Genomic DNA, 14969 nt, shown 5'->3' with positions numbered 1-14969 from the left:
GATATCCCTTGCTGAACCTAGGATATTGGGGCTTTGCATTCCCTTCCAAGCAACAGTGTTCTAGTTTTCCTTATACCTTATGATGTTGTTTCACACCTCATCCTTTTGCTCAGGCTGCCTTTCCTCAAAACCCCTTCACGTCCCCCTCCTCTGCACTGCGGCTGTCTTTTGAGACACAGTCATGTTCCCAGCATTCCCTGAGCCATGGACGTGCAACAGGCTCTCCTGTCCTTTGTGCCCTGACATTGTCCATTCACTTCACTTGTAGAGCTGTTCAGACTTTTCTGTGGTGATTCACTTTCATGGATCTGTGCCTCTGGCCGAGTAGAGAGCCGCATGTGTCTTTGATTTGTATTGCCAGCTTCTCGCAGGATAGTGCTAGTGACCTGATAGATACAGTACTCAACTGTTGTGTTCCTGACTGATTGAATGACCATGTATGAATATGATGGTTTCTGAAGTTTGGTTCTGGTTTTACTTTGTTTTCATAGGAAGGGGCGACTGAGCCAGAAATTGAAACACCAGAAGATGTTCCTGAGACTGTTGAAATTGCTCCAGAGGAAGTAACACTTCCTAATGCGTTGACCTCTGTTGATGGAGCACAGCAAACTAACATGTCGGTAAGTTAGTGAACATGTATTACCTTGTTTTCTCTCTGCTCAGAAGCTAGTTTCCTCTGTGGGAAGGGTATAGATCAGTGGTAGATAGAATGCTTACTTAGCATGCAGAGGTTCCTGGGTTCATTCCCCATTACCTTCATTAAAAAATATAGTTCATTGAATACTCTGAGTTGTCTAGATTTAAATATTATATGTGTTAGTTTTTAAGTGTTTTACTCGTACCACATGTCTTTATAAATATCTCAAGTATACCTTAGCTTTTCCTACAAAAAATGGTACAAGTTTTTGAAATTCTTTTGCGCTAGTTTAGTTTATAGAGATATCCATAATTTGCAATAGATGCATATGTGTATTCAAAATTTACATTGGTTAATATTCTCATTCATGTATCTTTAACATCATTTTATAGATGGCGTATCAGCTTTCAATTTAGGAGTAGAGGGAGATACAGAATCCCTTTCTCATCTGGAGGTACTATTGTATCATTATTATTATTACTATTTTCAAGTAGAAGCTTTGAGTTATGTTAATACATAAATTAGGGGATGCCCTGAGATTAGTTACTCACCTTTGCATTTGCCCATCAAACTTTCTCTTAGTTTTTTCATCCACAATTAAGAGCTTCATTGTGTGCTTGATGTCATACCAGTGCCTATGACACTCTGAACTTTCCAGGCTCACCTAATGAAACCAGTGTATGTAGCCCAGAAAGCAATGTTGAGAAGTCCTATGGAATTGAGTCGGCTTCTTGAGTTGTTTTCTCTAAAAAGTAAAGATGTATTCTTTTTCAGCCTGTGACCAATTGTGTGTTTCTTTTGTATAAATGGATTGGTCAGACTCTCAGGCAGGTGCAGAGAAAAGTAGGTTAGATTAAAAAGAAGAGTGTTGTTGTGTTGTTGCGTTTTGTTTTATGTTTTTGCCACATTGACCTTGAAAGCAAATCCCTGTGAAATGGAATTATTATAGTTTCCTTGTCATAGATCTTCAGGGATTACTTCACGAGAATCAGAAGCATGGTGAAGAGTGATAAATATGTGGGGTTAGTATACCAACAGTTTGGGTTAGTGATGTTTTAATGAGGTGAGCCCCTTTTGGATAGTTAGTGTGGCCTGCGTGTTGTGTTTTGATCATGACCGTAGTTGAAGCGACGTAAGTAACAGTGATGACGTGTTCGAAGCTGACAGCTGTGGGGAGAGGTAAGGAGGCCCTGAGCTCTTGGATCTGGGCGGCTGCTGCCTAGTGGCCCAGCACTGTGTTTGAAGTCAACAGATATGTCGGCATGCGCTAGCTGTGGGGACTTGGGAAAACTTGTTGGAGCTGTTTGAATGTCAGCGAGTTTGTTGGTAAATTGGTACTGACACCTGCGAGGTATGTGCAATGAACAAACGTGGTAACAAATGTGAAAACATGTCGTCTGTAACTGGTGCTATCGAGTGTAAGACAGAGTGATCACTGGCAATGCATGGCTAAGTGTTGAGGACGCTTTTTTGACACCTGAGGACAATAAACAGCAGTGGAGTTAAGAATGGGAAAGTCAGAGTGGGCACGTGGATTTCTCATTTGGGGTGTGTCACGTTTCAGTGGACTTAGTGGAGATCTCTGATAGGTACAGAGTGTTTTGGTACTTGAGGCCATCTTGAGATTTTAGATGTTTTCACCTTAAAGAAATTCCTGCTCCTGAACACCCACTGCGTGCCGGGCAGTTAGACACTGAATGTACCGGTTGAGGGGTTAGGCTGTAGGGGTAGGAACAGAAGAACCAGTAAACAGGAATCCTCTGTCAGTCACAGTAAGTCCTTCAGGTAAAGAAAACGGAGAACGTCAGTTTTTTACAAAAGTGAGTGCTTGTAGCTAGGATGGGGGTGGGGCAAGAGTGGAATTTACATAGTCGGCACAGATCGGAGTGTGACCACAGCTGCCAAGGGAAGGACGGGAAGGAGCCAGTCACATGATGGCCCAGAGGAGTGACATTTGACAGATAACAGGGGGTCACTTCTGGTTATCATTGTTCCCCAGCACCTTAGAGTGACGAGGAAGGAGCAAGTGGGTAGCTGTCCTTATAACCATTTTTATTATTTTTTGTGTGTAGAAAAGAAAATGTGCACAGTGAGGGCTGGGCACGTGCAGAGGGTTGGGAAATAAATGTCCTCATCCTTCTCTTATGACAGTCCCTGTGCTTTTTTGACGAGTCACATAACTACATTTAAAGGTTTTTGCTGTTATTAAAACATCAGTGTTTTTCTTACTACTTTGCTAATTTATTCAACTAGTTTTCCTAACTATAAAAGTTTTATCAAATAATAGATTGTGCTGAGCCGTTGTTTACTGAAATGAAGCAGCTTCTACAGTGCTGTCAGGACTCAGTGTGACACACTCCGAGGTTTGTTTTCATGCCAAGTATCTCATTTTAATGCTAAATCCGTATATGTCCTTAGAAATATTTTAAATTTATAGCAAGTATACTTACTAAAATATTTGTTTAAAAATAAGTGTATTTTAAATTTTGCTTTTTTATAGAAGTGTAGTCAGTTTACAATGTTAGTTTCATATGTACAGCAAAGCAATTCAGCTTTACCTACAAAAATATGTATTTTTAAAAATGTCTTCCTCTTTGTGGGGGAATTCAAAGTGGAGTTAGGTGTTTTGAAGTTAATTCTTTGTTGAAATGTGAATATAAGTCAGTATTTTGCATGTGAAAATACTTGCTCTGGCTTTCCACGTTCAGTTTACTGAATCAAAAGCCAAATGAAGATAAAAGATAGACTTGATCTAGACAATATATATGAAGTTTTCTATTTAAATGTTTGGTTTCCCTAGATATTTTTCTCTTATTTTAAGTATAATTGCTTTCAAAATAGGAAAATTTTTTAAAGTTAGAAAATGCAGGGATTTTTTTACAAAGGGATCTGGAAATCTTTATGCAACTCATTATTGATATTGATTTTAACAGAGTATCTCTGAGAGTCGACCACAGAAGTGTGTGGATAATTCATCTGGAGCTGCAGGTCAAACAGGAAAAAATACATTAAGTGAAGAAATAGAAGTTAAGAACTGTATTTTATTAAAAAGTCATTTGACAGAATGTTGATTTCAGACATGAATTCTGATATATTCTAAAAGCCAAAGAAAATCACCTGGTGAAGGTATAGTGAGGGGAAAGGTGAGAAAAGGAGGTCAGTTACATAACTCAGGCACCCGCAGCAGGTCAGACTGAGATGCCGCTTAAGGAGCTGAGTTGGGTTCACTTCAAGATGCTCTGTGACCAAAGGACAGTCAGGAAATGAGGGAAAGAGGGGATGAAGAATGAGCACAGCAGAAGGGACATGAAGTGAATGAAGGGAAAGGAAGGAGGGGACTGTGGGGGAGGGTGGGAAGGCAGAACAGCTCTTTGGAAAGAGGAAGAGTGTCTGAAATGTGAGGTGGACCTGAAGTGAGCTTCCAGCACCACAGCTTGTCCGAGAAGCACGAATGTTCCCACTGTCCCCATCCTCCTCACTGTTAGGAGGGCAATGAGGGCTGAGGTGCCTGATCAGGCAGAGCTGGGTTCTCCCTGCCGTGGGTGAACACAGGCAGGTGCGGGCAGCTGTAAATGTCTGGACCTTCATGTCATGTAGTGTGGTGCTGCCTTGTAGGATGGTGTCACCTCGGCCAAGAGAAGAGAATAAGGAAGAGGAAGAGAGCAGGGTGTGTTACGGGGGGCGCAGGGAAGCTGCTTCCTGATTAAGAGACCGTTAGAAAGTGTGCGCCTTCTAATGCAGTCTCAGGTTGGGGAAGCGTTACAGTGGGCACTTGAGGCGAGATTTCAGAAGGATCAATTAAGTCGAGTAGACTCAGTATAGACCAGGGTTCCTCAAATTGTAATTAGTCACCCGGGGACCCAGTGAACAGTGCACATTCTGAGCAGCAAGCTTGAGATTCTGCATTTCTAACAAGTTCTAAGGTGACACTCTTGTTGCTGGTCTTGAGACCCCGCTCAGAGCAGCAAGAGGGTAGACGTGTGTTTAGAGTAATCAGGAAGAAGAGCCCCTGGAGAGTTCAAGACATAACAGCATCAGGAAAAGCATGGCTTTGTTTTTCTATCTGAGCACGTTTATAGCCAGAGGGAGGCAAAGAGCTGAAGTAGAAATTACCCATGTAAGGTACTGTGATCAAGCAGAGAGGAAAAAGAAGTGGTGGGGGCCATCCATCCAAAGAATCCAAAAGGGGAAGAATTACGACCACAGATCTAGGGATACCTTTGAAGAGGGAAGGATGCAATGAAAGGAAGGAAGGAGGAGAAAAGGTGGAAGGTAGGTGATGTGGGAATTGATGAGGAAACTTGAGAGAACTCATTTTAGGTGGCGTCATATGTTTGCACTGAAGCAAGATTAGATCATTGCCACTGCAGAGAATTCCAGAAGCAGGAAGGGGCTGGAACTGGGGTAAACCACAGCCACTGCTCACAACTATCAGGCATCAAGGATGTATGTTGCATTGGTATTTGTTATTCAAATGAGATTAGTTTGAGTATGGAAACACTGGCTTTTTTTCTTTTAGGATAGCTAATTTTTTGATAAGTTGGTTGTTTCACAAAAAGCCTTTTAAACATTAGCATGGGATACCAAACCAAACTAACTTTGGAAACAAAAGAAATTAATAGGGTTCATTCCCTAAATGCTAAAATTGTTGTTTTCAGTAACTACTACAGTGACTTTGAAATATAAAAGTCTTTTAGTATCTAATAATTCTGTGGCAATCAAGTTTATTTTTTCCTTTTTTGATAATCATATTTCAATGTGGAAAACTTAATATACATTATTTCTTAGGTGTGTCTTATATACCGTATTGCACTAATGGATCAAGAAACTTTGAGATGACAGCTGAGACCACGTCCATCCCGACAGCACGGGCCCCTCATTGCTCCGCCGTCACCACTGGGCTGCACTACCACCAGTTCACTGTGGGCAATGACATTGCTGCACTTGTGGTCGACAATGGAAACTGGCATGTGCAAGGCCGGCTTTGCAGGCGATGATGTCCCCCGGGCCATCTTTCCCTCCATCGTGGGACGCCCCTGGTACCAGGGCATCATGGTGGGCATGGGCCAGAAGGACTCCTACATGGGTGATGAGGCCCAGAACAAGAGAGGCAGCCTGACCCTCAAGTACCGCATTGAGCATGGAATTGTCACCAACTGGGACAACATGGAGAAGATCTGGCACCACGCCTTCTATAATGAGCTGCGTGTGGCCCCTGAGGAGCACCCCATACTGCTGACCAAGGCCCCCCTGCACCCCAAGGTGAACCGTGAGAAGAGGACGCAGATCATGTTTGAGGACTTCAACACCCCAGCCATGTACGTGGCCATCCAGGCCGTGCTGTCCCTGTACATCTCTGGCCGCACCACTGGCATTGTGATGGACTCTGGTGGTGGGGTCACTCACACTGTGCCCACCTATGAAGGGTATGCCCTCAACCATGCCATCTTGCATCTGGACCTGGGTGGACGGGACCTGACGGACTTCCTCATGAAGATCCTCATGGAGCGTGGCTGCAGCTTCACCACCATGGCCAAGCAGGAGATCATGCGTGACATAAAGGAGAAGCTCTGCTACATCGCCCTGGACTTGGAGCAGGAGATGGCCACCACCGCCTCCAGCTCCTCCCTGGAGAAGAGCTACGAGCTTCCTGACAGGTCATCACCATCAGCAGCGAGTGCTTCCGCTGCCCCGAGGCTCTCTTCCAGCCCGCCTTCCTGGGCCTGGAAGCCTGTGGCATCCATGAGACTACTTTCAACTCCATCATGAAGTGTGATGTGGACATCCTCAAGGACCTCTACGCCAACACGGTGCTGTCCGGCGGGACCACCATGTACCCCGGTATGAACAGCAGGATGCAGGAGGAGCTCACCGCCCCGGCCCCCAGCACGGTGAAGGTCAAGATCATCGCGCCCCCCGAGAGCAAGTACTCCGTGTGGATGGGCGGCTCCATCCTGGCCTCGCTGCCCACCTCCCAGCAGATGTGGATCAGCAAGCAAGACTACGACGAACCCGGCCCCTCCATCATCCACCGCAAGTGCTTCTAGGCGGACTGAGTTACCGTCCACCGTTCTCTTGACAAAACCTAACTTGCGTGGAAAAGGAGATGAGAGTGGCATAGCTTTATTTTGTTTTGTTTTTTATTTTCTTTAAAAATTTTTTTTTTTTGGTACTTGACTCAGGATTTAAAAACAGTGAACGTGACAGCAGGCAGTTGGATCAAGCATCTCCAAAGTTCTACCTTGTGACCGAGGACTTTGTACATTTTTTAAAATAGTCACCCCAAATATCATGAGATGCATTGTTACAGGAAGTCCCCTGCCTTCCCCAAACTACCCGGCTTCTCTAAGGAAGTCCTTGCGGAAGCCCACAAGGGAGGGTGATGGCATTGCTTTTGTGTAAGTGATGTTCTGCAAATTAAAAAAAAAAACTTTACCTTAATACTTGTTTTTGTTTGTTTTATTTTGAATGGTCAGTCCCCCTTTTTTGTCCCTAAACTTGAGATGTATGAAGGCTTTTGGTCCCCGTGAGAGTGGGCTGAGGCATGGAGGCAGCCAGGGCTTACCTTTACACTGACTTGAGACCAGTTCAATAAAGTGCACACCTTAAAAAAAAAAAAAGGAAAAAATTTAAGTTGGTTAAGCTAGAGGATCCAAGAAATGTAGTCATATCAGTAGCCCACATGGGTATGGGAAAAAATATTTTTATGAACTATTATTCACCAATTGTGTACACAAGCTGATCAACTCATAACACTTTCTCTCATGAGAAGTGAATTACACATTCAAATAAAGTATCATCACAACTGTGGGCTTCCTAAATTACAGGGGAATTGAGAACATGATACATCCTCGTGGTCGATGGTGTCAACTGCTTTAAAGATGTGCTTGCTGCATTAGTCTTCTTGGAGTCATGACTTATTCTGATTAAAGCTCACTTTTCTTCTCATCAATCAGCATGTTCCCATTGGTATATGTGCACTTTTCTATTTTATAAAGTCATTTGAAACATAATCATACTTTTGAAATCTTAACCTATATTCCTGTTTTTATTCATTATCTGTAATGGATTCATGTTTCTGTCTTGTTGCTGTCTTAACTGCCCCTCAAAAATAAAAACACCAAAACCTAACGTGTTCATTTCCAAAGCAAGCAGAAGGGTTACGCTCAGCAGTAACTCTGCGTCACTGTACAGTTGGCTTTCGTGTTTACATATCATTGGTTAAGTGTCCATTTTGTGTTTAAGATTCTACTGAAGAATATCCTCACTTGAAGGTAAAACATTTTATACTTTCATCTTGAATTTTTTAGTGGTGGTACTGGGAATTGAACCCAGGACCTCGTGCATGCGAAGCAGGTGCTCTACCCCTGAGGTGTACCCTCTCCCCTTGAATTACTACTATAGATTATAGCAAGCGTACATTATGTATTAATCTGCTTCAAAACCATTCAGCCTACAGTTGGAGTGAGATTCTGTTCTTAATAAAACAGGAGGAATGGAGGATTTACAAACATCCAGATCAGGCAAATTTTGCAATACAAATTTAACTCTGAAAAGAAGTACACTAAAATATTTTAAATGCTCACAGTCTTCTCATTTCTAATTCCTTTTTGTTTGTAAATTTAATTGAAAGATTTGACAGAAATAAGACAGATTTTTGTTACTATCTATGTTTGGGAAAAGATGCTCATAAGCATAAGAAAAAGATTTTTACAATGTCAGCTTTAGCTCAGAAGTTCGCATTTCTGTTGGGATACACTAAAGTGCTCAGTTTGGAGTCCCTGTACTTCTTACGGATTCTAAGAGATTAATTATTAGATGCTGAGGTTTTTTTCCAGTGTTTTAAAATCCTTAATTGAATTCTGACCTCTATGTAGAGTAAAGCTTCACTTGCTAACATGTTAATTGTATTTCAACTTTAAAATTTCATTTTAGTGTTGTTACATTGATGATATTTATTTTTTTTATTTAATGGAGGTACTGGGATTGAACCCAGGGCCTTTTTCATGCTAAGCACATGCTCTACCACTGAGCTATACCCTCCCCTCTGAAGGAGATTTTCTGAAATAAATGTTTTACTCATATACAGAAAGCAAAATACATTTGTTTAATTTTTCCCAGTAGAATTTTCACAAAACATTACAACAGAACCACTTTCTTCATTTTATGTATTTAAGATTCTGTGCTAAAAAAATTATTAGCACGGAACATACATTAACAATTTAGTTTTATAAAAGGCAAGAATGGAAAGCTCATTTTAAGGAAAAATCCATTAAAGTAAAAAAACTGACCAAACTTTTATAAAGGGAAATTTTTCTAAGAATTGCAAGGTAATGCATTTAGTGTAAAATATGACTTGAATTGTTTAAGCAACAAAATCTGAAATTATATATATTCAATAGGCCAACATTTATTGTAGTTTTCATCAGATGACTCTAAATAGCATTACATATATATGTTCTCTATTATCTAAAACCAAAAAAGGTAGGAATTTATTTTATTTTATTCATGTGATTTTTTTTCTATTTAAGCAATCCCCAAGTTGATCTAGTCTCTAAAAGTATTATTTAAAAGTCACATTTTATAAGCTAGCTCTCTTTCCCATGATACTGTCTCTTATTTAATTTAAACATTATAAATATTATTTGACTTATTTCAGATGCAGCAGGAGTTGGAAAAAATATAACTAGAGAACTAGAAGAAGGTATGTTGCCAAAATGTATGAATTACATTTAGACATTGATTTCCGAAATAAACTGTGAATAGTAAATAACATCTCTTTCCATTGTTTGAATAACAGACACTGTTACATTTTTTCTTATCCATACCTAGTGAAAATTGTGAAAACAAAACCATCCATAATGAAAAATATACTTCTCATTTATTCATTATGATCCATAGCTTTAAAAAATCTCAAGCCTATGTTCTGTGTTTATTTCTGGCTGTATCCTTCCTCTCCTCCTGCTAGCCCTGTGGGACTGTCACCCTGCACATTGATACTGTCATCAGAAAACCTGGAGGGCATCAGCTTCTTAAGTTTCTGGTCGTGACTGAGGCCAAAAACCCAGACTCAAGCAATCACAGTCCATGTAGCTGCCACTGGTGGATGACAATTAAGTTTCCTGTCATTGGTTAATCTTTTGCCCTCAGGAAAAATTCCAAATTCCTTACCTTGGAATAAACACAACAATTGGTTTCTTGCCAAATATTCAGATGTATCTCTTTACTCCCCTGCTCTGCTGCTTTGCTCCAGCGTCTGGCCCAGCTAGACTGCTTCCATTTCCACATGTGCCCTTCCCTGCCTCTTGTCTTTGTGTTTGCTTCTTCCCTCTCCCTCCCACACTTTGTCCTCGTCCTCCAGGTATCTGCTTACATATCACTGCCACCAAAAGGGGCAGTATTGGCACAAAGCTGGATGTCCCTTCTAAGTGTTCCAGTTGTGCCCCCTTTTATACCTGCCGTGCTGTTTATGACTCTGTATGGAAGTTGCCTGTTTTTCCAGTTTATGGTTTGTGATTCTTCAGGGTGGACTGTGTCATCTTCAACTTGCAGTTCCAGTGCTTTTCACAGTGTCTCAGCACATGGTTGTTGAGCCAATGAATAATGAAAACCAGAAACTTCGTTCCTCAGCCACATGAGCAGGTGATTCAACGTGCAGCCCCGGGCAGATTCTAGAATCATCATCTTGCATTTTGTATTGTAGTCGTATACAGATACTTTTCATTCTTCATAACACTTAGAAAGGTCTCAGCTTTTTAAAAAACTAACATATTTAGTTACCTATGAAGTATTTTAGATAAAGAATCTTAATTCTGTTTCTTTCCAGCTACTGCTGAACTTGAATCTGGGTCCTATAGACCTTCCCCTCTAGGACCCTCAGCAGCGCACGGGGAAGCCGCTCTGGGCGGCTTTGTGTGGGGCCTGGAGGCTCCCTCTCTCAGCTCTGGGTGCCTCTGTTGCTAACCCTTCCTAGCTGTCTGGCCGCTGGAAACCCACTCTGCCTGCTGTACCCTTAAGATGGGTTGTTTGTAACTTACTTCTACTCCTTGGAAAACAATTCCATGAAAACTCAATTGGTTTTCCCCCAGCTGTGGGCAGGGATGAGGAATAGCAAATTATTTTTTTTTTATAAAAGATATAAATAATAAAAGATGTCATAAAACAGCCCTGGGAGCAGCAGAGTCAGTAATGCCTCCCGGCCTAAAGCAGAAGTGACGGCTCAGTGTTCCATGGCTGCTGGGCATGCTGAGCTGGTTACTCCTTTCCTTCCTTACACTTTTTTCACTGAGAAAGAAATATGTGCATATGGTAAAAAAATTCAGAGCACAAAAATACACCAAGGAAAGATTTCCCTCATCCTGTTGTCTCAGCCCTCCCTGGAGATGTCACTGTTTACAGCCCTTTGTGTGTTTTTCCAAATAGGCTGTGCACATTCACACCTATGCATGTAAGTTCCTTTAACATTTTACTTATTTTTAACCTAAAGGAATTTAAATCCTTAAGTGGCTTCTGCCTTGTGATAGAAAAGAACAAATCTGATTCTGTATTAGATCTGTTCCTTTGACTTTAACCCTGTGTCCTGTTTCCCAGGCGTAGACTTGCCGGCTCTGCACCTTTTGCAAAACAATGTTGCCAATAGGCTGAAATATACAGGAGAGCCTGTTCTCAAGGCTCTGACCTTTAAGGATATTAGTACTTCCACATTCATAAAGATAACAAGTTGAAGAAGAGAAAGTAACTTTTGTTGGATTTACAGGGGCACCATGATCTGACTCACATGGACAGCTACAAGAAAGAAGGATTCCAAGAACAAAGAATTCCTTCACCAAGAAATTTGCAACAAGTGACCACACCCCCTCCCCTTTTCAGTATAAAAAGAGCTTGAATACTGACTTGGGGAATATGGTTCTCCAGGACGTCAGTCAGCCATCTTCTCAGTCTGCTGGCTTTCTGAATAAAGTCTCTATTCCTTTCTCATTAATTCATTGTAGTTTTGTTCATCTTTCTCCAGTGATCCTTTCCTTTGTAATATGGAGGAAGATAAAGAATCTTTTATTTACATCAATTCCATTAGCTTGTCATCATTTGTGCTTGTGTATTAGAACAGATATACAACATAAAGAATAAAATAATTTCTATTTTCCTTTAACAAAGGAAAATTAAAACAAAAATCCCTTGGGGTGCAAATAAATTTAGAGTCAATTTTGATTTAATACTGATTCTTTACAGCTCAAAAAAGACAGGGGAAAACAAAATACAGTTGCTCTCTCCTTACCTTAAGCAACTTTTGCCTAAATGTTGAAAGTGATAATGATTCCTGATTCACCATTTTTCCCATGTTGAGACAGTGCGAGACCCTTTATGTTTAGCTCTCTCACTTAATCTTGATAACATAAAAGGGAGTGATATTGTTCATACCATTTTGAATATGAGGAAACTGAGAATCAGGAAGATAAGGTAACTTACTCAGTGTCACCAGGCCTGGAAGTGGAGGGGCTGGGATGAATCAAAGTATCTGATGTCAGAGTTCATACATCATATGCATTCACTATTTGATAGAGATCTTTGTGTGTAGATTCTGTTTTGTGTGATCTAAGATAATTTTTTTTTGGGGTGGTGGTGTTGAGTCCTCAGGCTGCCCAGAAGGATGCTCAAATTAAAGTACTTGAAGGTCGGCTTTAACAAACTGGAATAACCAGTGCTGCACAAAACCAGCCCTTATTCTACATGTCGAAAGAGAAAGCAGAATTACATCCTGAGCTAGATGCGCTACCTGGCCATGCTTTACAAGGTAATTTGGATGAAGTTTTTATTTAAATAAACTGCATGGTAATTTTGCTCTTTGAGTTTGCTATACTGTTCCCTTGTTCCCTGTAGCCAGATTGAACAGCTGCTGTATTTACTTACGCTTTTAATAATCATTCCTTTAATTTGCAAGCATAAATTTAGGGGGATGTAATTATTGTCATTGCAAGAAATGAGTAGCAACTTAAAAGGGCTTATTTAACAGTATTAAGCAACTAGATTTAGGAATAAAAATATCAACCATGTTTCTGAATTGGTTATTTAAATTGTTTAAAGTATTAACCAGTTTCATTACTCTGCATATCTAATTGCCTTAAAAATAAGTTTATAAGCGTTTGCTGTGGCATCTGTTCACATACCTTACAAATGGTGCATAATCTTGTCTTACGTGGGGGGTTTTAACATTGGGTCTGTTTTGGTTGGAGTGTTGCTGTTTGTTTCCCTTTTGCTGTTACACAGATCCAGATGGTGCACCTTTAGGTAAGTGGGTTTAGCTTTCTGTTTACCTACAGCTGCATGAATTACCAATTGTTCACATACACTAATTGTGGTTCATCTTATTTTAAACATTTTTATTGGCGGCCAGCTGGTTTCTGCATGACCATTTTTTGAAATGTACCTGTGACCACAAACATACTAAGTCTTTTGCCTTTCTTACACATTTCTTGATTTTTAAATTCTTAGATATTTAAATAAGTACGTTAGTTAATTTTCTGTTTCATTATTTGAACTCCAGGTTCAGCTCCTGTTTCATAAGCCCTTCATTTTTTTCTTATAGGAAAAAAAGGGAACATATATTCCTTTTTAATTTTTAAATATATCTGTTAACTCGTATCTGTTGTTTTACCCTCATAAATAACTTTGTTATTTATCTTTGGCATATATTTTTTTGGCATATATTTGCTAGATTTTTAGCTGTTCTTAAGTTTTATAAAATTAAGCACATATATTATAATTTGAAAAAAAAACTATCCAAAGGATTTTATAGGAATAGATTGAAACAATATTTATAATCGTAACATGGTATTTTCAGGTTGGAAAGAGCTTTAGGTTTCATTGAATATTGAGATTTTCAGTTTTTTTCTCTTGTCACTGCAATATTCACGTGAACCACACCCAGCCTGAGTAATATCTATGCTCCTCCTGATGATTTATATACACAGAGGGCCAAGCGTATCAGGGTAATTTTATTACTTGTGATTTTTCTGAATGATTATTTTGGAGCAGTTTTTATTAAAAGTATTTCAAAATCTGATCTTAATTTTTTTTTCTAATCACACAACTGTCAAGATTTTTCTAAATACTTATACTTGAAGGAGAGGAATGTAACTGAAAGATTAAATGTAAGTACCTTTCTAGGTCATTAAACATAATCTATGAATCAATTTAAAATAAATTTATGTTAAATAAGTTGTTACACAAATAAAATAGATGAGCTACTTGATTTTCTTTACATGTTTACACTGTGTGTTAATCTCAAAATAGTATTTCCTTGAGATCAATTCTGTAATATAGATACGGACAGAAAAATCTCAAAACAGTATTTCCTTGAGATCAGCCCCGTAATGTAGATACGGACAGGCTACTCCTTTGAACCCGCTCAAGCTGTGACAAGGACGGGTGGAGAGCAGAACCGTGGCTGTATTAAGGAACCATGTTAGACTGCCCACGGTCCTGGATCATAACCTGAATTTTTACCATTCCAAGTTTTATCAAGCACGTTTCTGCTCCTCTTCCTCCTTGTTCTTGTTCTGCTCCCACCTTCCTCCTCCACCTTCTCTTTGTTCTTCTTCATCCTCATGGCTCCTTTATCCCTTTTAACTTGGAAGAAAAATGCAGTGCCTCCTTTGATGACCTTTTGTGCAGAAAAATATTAAACTGCTATTTGATGAGTGCTGTTACTTTTCACAGCTTTCCAACATCTGTAGCTTAAAGAAGGGTCAGAAACAGAAAGGGAAAACGCATTTAGCTAATATGACCTGTGACTCGTGACAGAAATTTTCCCTGAGGGCTGGGGCCGTGATCCAACCCCCAGGTTCCTGAAAGAAAGGGTGTGGAAGGAGAAAAGCACGGACGTTAAATCCGTGGAAGCTACATAGTCACAAATGCATTGCTTTGAAAAATACTTATTTAGTTCCAATTTATCTCAAGTATTGGACTGGGTGCTGAAATTGGAAGATAAGACAAAAAATCTTGCACTCACAGACTTGATGCCTTGCTGAGGGTGACAGGCCGTGAACAGCTTATGATACATTGCAGTGAGGGCAGAGACTGAAATTTGTACAGGGAATTATGGGGGTACAAAATGGGGTTACCCAGCAAGAATGGAGGAACTGGTGAAGGCTTTCTGGAGGGGGTAAAATTTGAGCTGAAATATAAAGGAAGAAAAGAATTAGGCAAGAGACAATGTAGAAGGGGGTGCAGTAAAGAGTTGCTCTGCGCAGTGAGTAAGTTAAAGCGTGGGCATTTAGGCACAGTATTATAGGTGTGACCCCTTCAAGCAGGTTGGTGCCCGGGAGCAACAAGG

At 40.2% G+C, this 14969-nt stretch overlaps 1 pseudogene; it reads left to right on the top strand.

Moving 5' to 3' along the window:
- The first annotated feature begins 2922 nt into the window (after positions 1-2922).
- Positions 2923-7019, top strand: LOC116151320 (actin, cytoplasmic 1-like; annotated as a pseudogene).
- The last annotated feature ends 7950 nt before the right edge of the window (positions 7020-14969 follow it).

The sequence above is a fragment of the Camelus dromedarius genome, unplaced genomic scaffold (genome assembly GCF_036321535.1).
Source record: "Camelus dromedarius isolate mCamDro1 unplaced genomic scaffold, mCamDro1.pat HAP1_SCAFFOLD_28, whole genome shotgun sequence".
Taxonomy (NCBI): Eukaryota; Metazoa; Chordata; class Mammalia; order Artiodactyla; family Camelidae; genus Camelus; species Camelus dromedarius.
The sequence above is the reverse complement of the archived record's forward strand: the minus strand, read 5'-3'. Positions and strand labels throughout refer to the sequence as shown.